The sequence below is a fragment of the Cydia splendana genome, chromosome 23 (assembly GCF_910591565.1).
Source record: "Cydia splendana chromosome 23, ilCydSple1.2, whole genome shotgun sequence".
NCBI lineage: Eukaryota > Metazoa > Arthropoda > Insecta > Lepidoptera > Tortricidae > Cydia > Cydia splendana.
The window spans coordinates 13,200,044-13,206,043 of NC_085982.1; positions in this window are offsets into that span (position 1 = coordinate 13,200,044).

A 6,000-nucleotide genomic window follows, 5' to 3' on the forward strand; every position below is an offset into this window, starting at 1 on the left:
ATCTCCAGGATCGCATAAATGTCAAATTTGACCGGTTAGAGCTTAAACATATATTATATCGTTATCGTATCTTGGTGACGTCTAAAAGATATCTAGTAGATGTCTATTTCAAAATCCGAATCGGGCCCTAAGGCACTTCGCTGGGGCACAAGGGTCCATTTCGTATTTATTTATTTATTTCTACATAGATATCAAAAAAAATCTTTCAAAATGAAACATGCATTAGTTTCATTATCGAATATAATATGGGACTTTTGGGACATGCTACTTAGTGAAAAATTCCCAAAAATACAATATTTACATCAAAAAAAAAATACAGATAAAATAATAAAATCGATACCACCACACAATACTATTTGTTGATCTATTTTGTGATAGTTTCGTGTCAATCTCTACATGTCAAAACTGTAAATTTAAGGTACCTATGATAATACACTAAACAGAGAGTCACATGGACTTTTGAGGTCGGCCGTCAAGGCCAGTGATGTCGCTAAAATGTACCTTAAGGTAAGGGCAGAGGAAGATGCTAATGTAATGAGTAAATAATGGCCCTATTGAGGCCATTATAGGGCACTTATTTGAGGTAGAATGGGACTTTTAGCTGATCTTATGTAGCCCTTATATCGTTGCAGTAAAGTTCAGTAAAGGCCAAAATTGACAATAGCTACCTTGGTTCGGTGATGACACAGTGCCAGTTTAGGTTGAGTGATATTGCGTATGTTGGGTGCTGAAATTGACAGTGTTCTGTACAATTTGATTTAGTGAGGTAGGTGGATTGCTTAGCAATGATTTAAAAGGTACTTCTTTAGATTTGCGTTTACTTGCAATAGTAATATATGATGATGACACCTAAGTTTTCTGTCTTCGATAGTTTTTGAAGAAGGTATGTTCTGGACCTATTTAAGGTAAGCACTAATGCAGTAGCGTGTGTCACAACAAGTACCTACTGTAATAATATTATTGTTTTGAAGTTTCTAGGCAAACAAAAAAATCAATATTTATGCCAGATGCTGACTACACAGAATTTAATTACATTGATATACGATTAAAGCCATTTAAAATCTGGGACTCTAGTACAAACCTAATTCTTATAAAAAATATCATTACCACAGAAACATCACCGAGGAAAAGTACCGACATTTTCTTAAAATATATCTTGTCTTATATGTGTGTACCTACTAACATATATTTTTTGTAAATATGTATAAAATGTGACCTGTAAAATCTGCTTTTACCAATAAAGATCTGTATTCTGTATTCTGTATTCTGTGATGTGAATTCTACATTTTCCCGGTGTAAACAACATGGCATGACTTACACTCCTATAAAATTTCTACATACAAAAACAGGATCATAATTCGCTCCCTTTCTATGTGAAAGGAGGAAAATAGAATTAACAAATTCATATGTATCACAGAATTTAATACCTACTATAAGGTACTACCTAGGTATAACACTTATCTCAAGCGTGTGGTGGCCGCGGTCGTGGTCGCGGTGAGGAAAATGTAGCTAATTTTGAAGATTTAAAGTAGTTTTTAATATGACCTACCTCTTTACTTAAATACCTACAAAACTACAAACTTTCAACCATTCTGTAACCGACCACCTCTAGCCTCCACGAGTCAAAACTTGCCAAGACAAATGCAATTTTTATTTGTGAAAATAACGATTCAAATTAGAATAGAACGGGAGACCTTTTTATAGGCCTCTGGGCGGCTAAGGTAACTTCGTACTAACATTTTACATTCTAACAAAACGAACGATGTCATATAATCAATCCCATAGCAATAATACAATGCAGTAACAAAACTATTATTACATTTTTAGAACATCAAACGCGAATTTACCATCCTCCGCAATTTTCATTGACCTATAGTGAACCATAATCCAAATACACAAGGCGTACAAATGCTCAATGGAGTTGTTACATCAAACTCATTGTTAAGAACCAAGCCCAGAACACTCCCTATGACCAAATTAAACGCTTCACTGATCTTAAACTGATTTCACAGTTTAACTCATGCAGTTACATGCTGATCAACTGATCAACGGACAAACTTATATTATTAGGTATACATGCGAAAATAAAAAAAGTAAGTAAAGGTATCGTACCTTTGTAGATCTCACCTTCCTTCTTTATGTCAACAACATAAAACAATATTCACCCAACCGAGCCACTTCACACGGCCGTTTTTCTTGAAAGCTTTTTCAAGTCTATTCTAAAAATAACTCGAATCAAACGGTGAATAAATAATAATATATTCGTCAATGGGGGAAGCGCTGGTGGCCTAGCGGTAAGAGCCTGCGACTTTCAATCCGGAGGTCGCGGGTTCAAACCCCGGCTCGTACCAATGAGTTTTTCGGAACTTATGTACGAAATATCATTGATATTTACCAGTTGCTTTTCGGTGAAGGAAAACATCGTGAGGAAACCGGACTAATCCCAATAAGGCTTAGTTTCCCCTCTGGATTGAAAGGTCAGATGGCAGTCGCTTTCGTAAAAACTAGTGCCTTCGTCAATTCTTGGGATTAGTTGTTAAGCGGACCCCAGGCTCCCATGAGCCGTGGCAAAATGCCGGGATAACGCGAGGAAGAAGGAAGGATATTCGTCAATGGGAAGAATTAATGTTTTAGAGGGGATTCTGATTTTAAAATCTGTAAAGGTACCATCCGGATTCAAACTGCATCAGCGTTACTGCTGCCACATTGCTGAAGGAAAAATTTATCTTCAATTCCAGACATTTTCAGCAATGCACCTGAATACTGCAGTAATAACACTGGAGCAGTCTCGATCCGAATGCTATAGTGTAAATAACATTATTTGCGGTATTTGACACATTATGACTGACGTATATAGAGATGTAACTAACGCAAATCGATTGTCACAGCAAGCGATTACGATTGGATGGCACGTAGACTGAGGTATCGAATTGTGACGTATAATGAATTTTTATTTGAGATTTAAATAAAGCTAGAATTATATGGTTTTCCCGCAAGCTACCGGTCGGTCGGTGTATTTAATACACCGACCGAGTAGGTCGCACCCATTGTCAAAATTGAAACTAACTGGGGATCTATTTTAAAGTTTATTTATGTTATTTCTGTGTCAAATTTGTTGTCTGTTAAGTAACGATAAATATATCCATATTTACAGTTAATTATCCACCTTTTCCTTATTTTTATTAAAAGAAAAATGAAAAATTCATATCGATTTACTTAGACGACTACCGATTCATAACGGTGGTGTCCGGCCAACCCTAAAATTAAAAAAAAAAAGACGTAGAACGTAAACGTTCGCAGTGCAGTTGTTTTCCTTTGTGATTTCGATGTGCAAAACATTTTACGTAGTATTGCTGTTGTGAGTGACAGACGTCAAATACCGCAAATAATGTTATTTACACTATACCTTAACCTTCAGGCCAATTCGCACGTACACTGACATCAGAATGATATCTGAATGATATCATTTAGTTATCGTGCGTCTCACCTAAATACGTGTATGGGCAAGTACGAGCAAAATCCACGATAATAGGGAATATTACGCGAAACTCTGCGTAGGAGGCACCACTCCGTCACAATCTGGGTGTCTACCGCGCAACAAGAAAATCGAAATTTCGTTTTCTAACCTGTCTATCTCTTGCTTATTCGAGCGATAAAGAGGCAAATAACAAAATTTAGATTTTCGCGTTTCCCGGTAGGCCATTGTTAACAAACCGCCTTGATGCATCAATGTTATATTTTATTGTCTGTGAAAACTTGTCAAAAACAGTTTAAGGCACAGTGTGTATAAGTTACTCTATGGTTTACTAGAGGAGCTAGTGCTGCACTCTGGCGGCAGAACATTGCAGTAATACCCCCTATTGAATGATCATATTTATGTCTTTCTGATGTCAATGTACGTTCAATTTGACCTGTTTGCTAAGCTCAGCTAAGCACGAAGTTTATGTGGGTCAAGCTAAGGTCATAAGCCATGGCGCGTAGTGAAGTCCAAATGGCATACGCTCGTTCCAAGTTTCCATTTTGAGTTGAGGACTGCGTAATGGCGTTGTAAGCAAAGTACCAAATTAACTTAACCACCAACTTATTGTTGTAAATCTTATTCCAATACCAAAAGGTCTATAATTGGTCAGTTTTGTTGTTAGTACTTGAAGATGAATGAAAAGAATGTAATTGCTCTTGTGAGTACGTGCTTGACCGTTTTGTGTACAGTCGACGTCAAAGATTTGTTTACATTTTTCGCCTTATTACAAAGGAGTAAGGTGCAAAAGTGTAAACATATTTATGACGGTTAAGGTACTTATAATAAGAAGGATGGAGTGAACGATTAAAAACGTAAGATGCTATTGTTTGTTACAATGCAAAGTAAAGAAAATCCATTTAGTTTTTTTAGCAGCCAAGTGCTCACATAAGTCTTTACACGGGTCTTTTGTCAAGACGTTAGAGTACGTGTTTAGATGTTTTTGAGCACCTCGGCCACTCAGATATATCCGATGGCGACTGTTCTGGTGACTTAGCCAAGCTGAAAATCGTACAGTCGACGTCAAAAATATGTTTACACTTTTGCACCTTACTCCTTTGTAATAAGGCAAAAAGTGTAAACATATCTTTGACGTCGACTGTACATCGACAAATAGCAAACGAATAGAAAAAAATGTACGGGGATGACAGATGCTACGAAAACGTCAGTGACCACTACAACGCGTACCTGTCTGATTGATAATGAGAATGATGATGAGTCATTTCAGCCAATTGTCGCTTCCCAAAGACGGGTCATAGTCCAATGACAATCATGTCTGTAAAGTACTTGTACTTAGTATAGACCGCGTTCACCGGTTATCGCATCCCAGGCAACAACTCGTAAAGTAGTTAAGGGTAATGTGAACCCTCGTGGACGTCAGCTGCCCGCTCCGTTGAAGGGTTGAAAAATACACCTTAGTGGCATTGATAATGTTGTCTTTGTTATAGGTTAACAATATTCGATACAAGATTAACAATAAGTACTTACTTACTTTGAGTGTATGTAATTAAGCCTGGATGTGAGTACAGGAGGTCATGGCTTTTATAGAAATATATTAAAATTAGGTAAGTAGTTCGAATTTCATGCGTCTTTACAACCAAACAGAAAACAGGCCTAATATGATTTTCCAAATCAAAGCAAATTAAAATTAATTTATTCCACGTATCCCACGAATTGTTCACTATTGATATATTATTGTTGTCCATTCGCATAAAAACTTAAGTATCTATTTGTAATGTTTAAGCATTTTTGCGTAGGTAGCTATTTAAGTGTCACAGCTTGTGGTGTTATGTGAACATCGCTCCCGCATACTGCAACTAATGCGTATATACATAGATAGTATGTATATACATATAGGTACGTATATCCACACAATACTTATCAACGCATACGTCCTCACAGTACGTGCTTTTTGCAGAAACACGTATCGTGAACGCATTCAAGTTTGCCTCTTTATGCATCCTCTTGTCATTTGATTTTAAACTTGAATGTATTAATAATAGAGCGTATTTTGTGTGGATGGATTGGAATGGTAGAGATGCTGGGATCCTCTGTTTTTACTAGGTTTTTGCTCCATTGTTAAAGGAGTCGTGACAATTAGAAACCGCAAAGTTTCTAATTATAGTAACGACTGTGTTCTTAAGCGGGGTCAACAGTAGTAGGTAACACTTACGTATCGTTACTTATCTGCAGTGGCAGGGCGTCATACAAATCTGAAGGCGAGAATTTGATCAAAAGTACGTGGAATATGGCCTCAAAATTGGTTGAATGTAAGCACCTAAAGTCAAATAGTACCCTCACAAGTTTAGTACAATTTAGGCTCTCTCCCCTAGGTATAGAAATGGTGCGATATAGTAATCTTTAAGATTAAGAACAGGCAGGCTATTTCTCCACCAACCAAGCTCTGTCATCGAATAAATATGCTTACCTAGATTTTTATCGTTAATTTTAATAAGAAAAACATAAAATGCGCGTGGGAAACT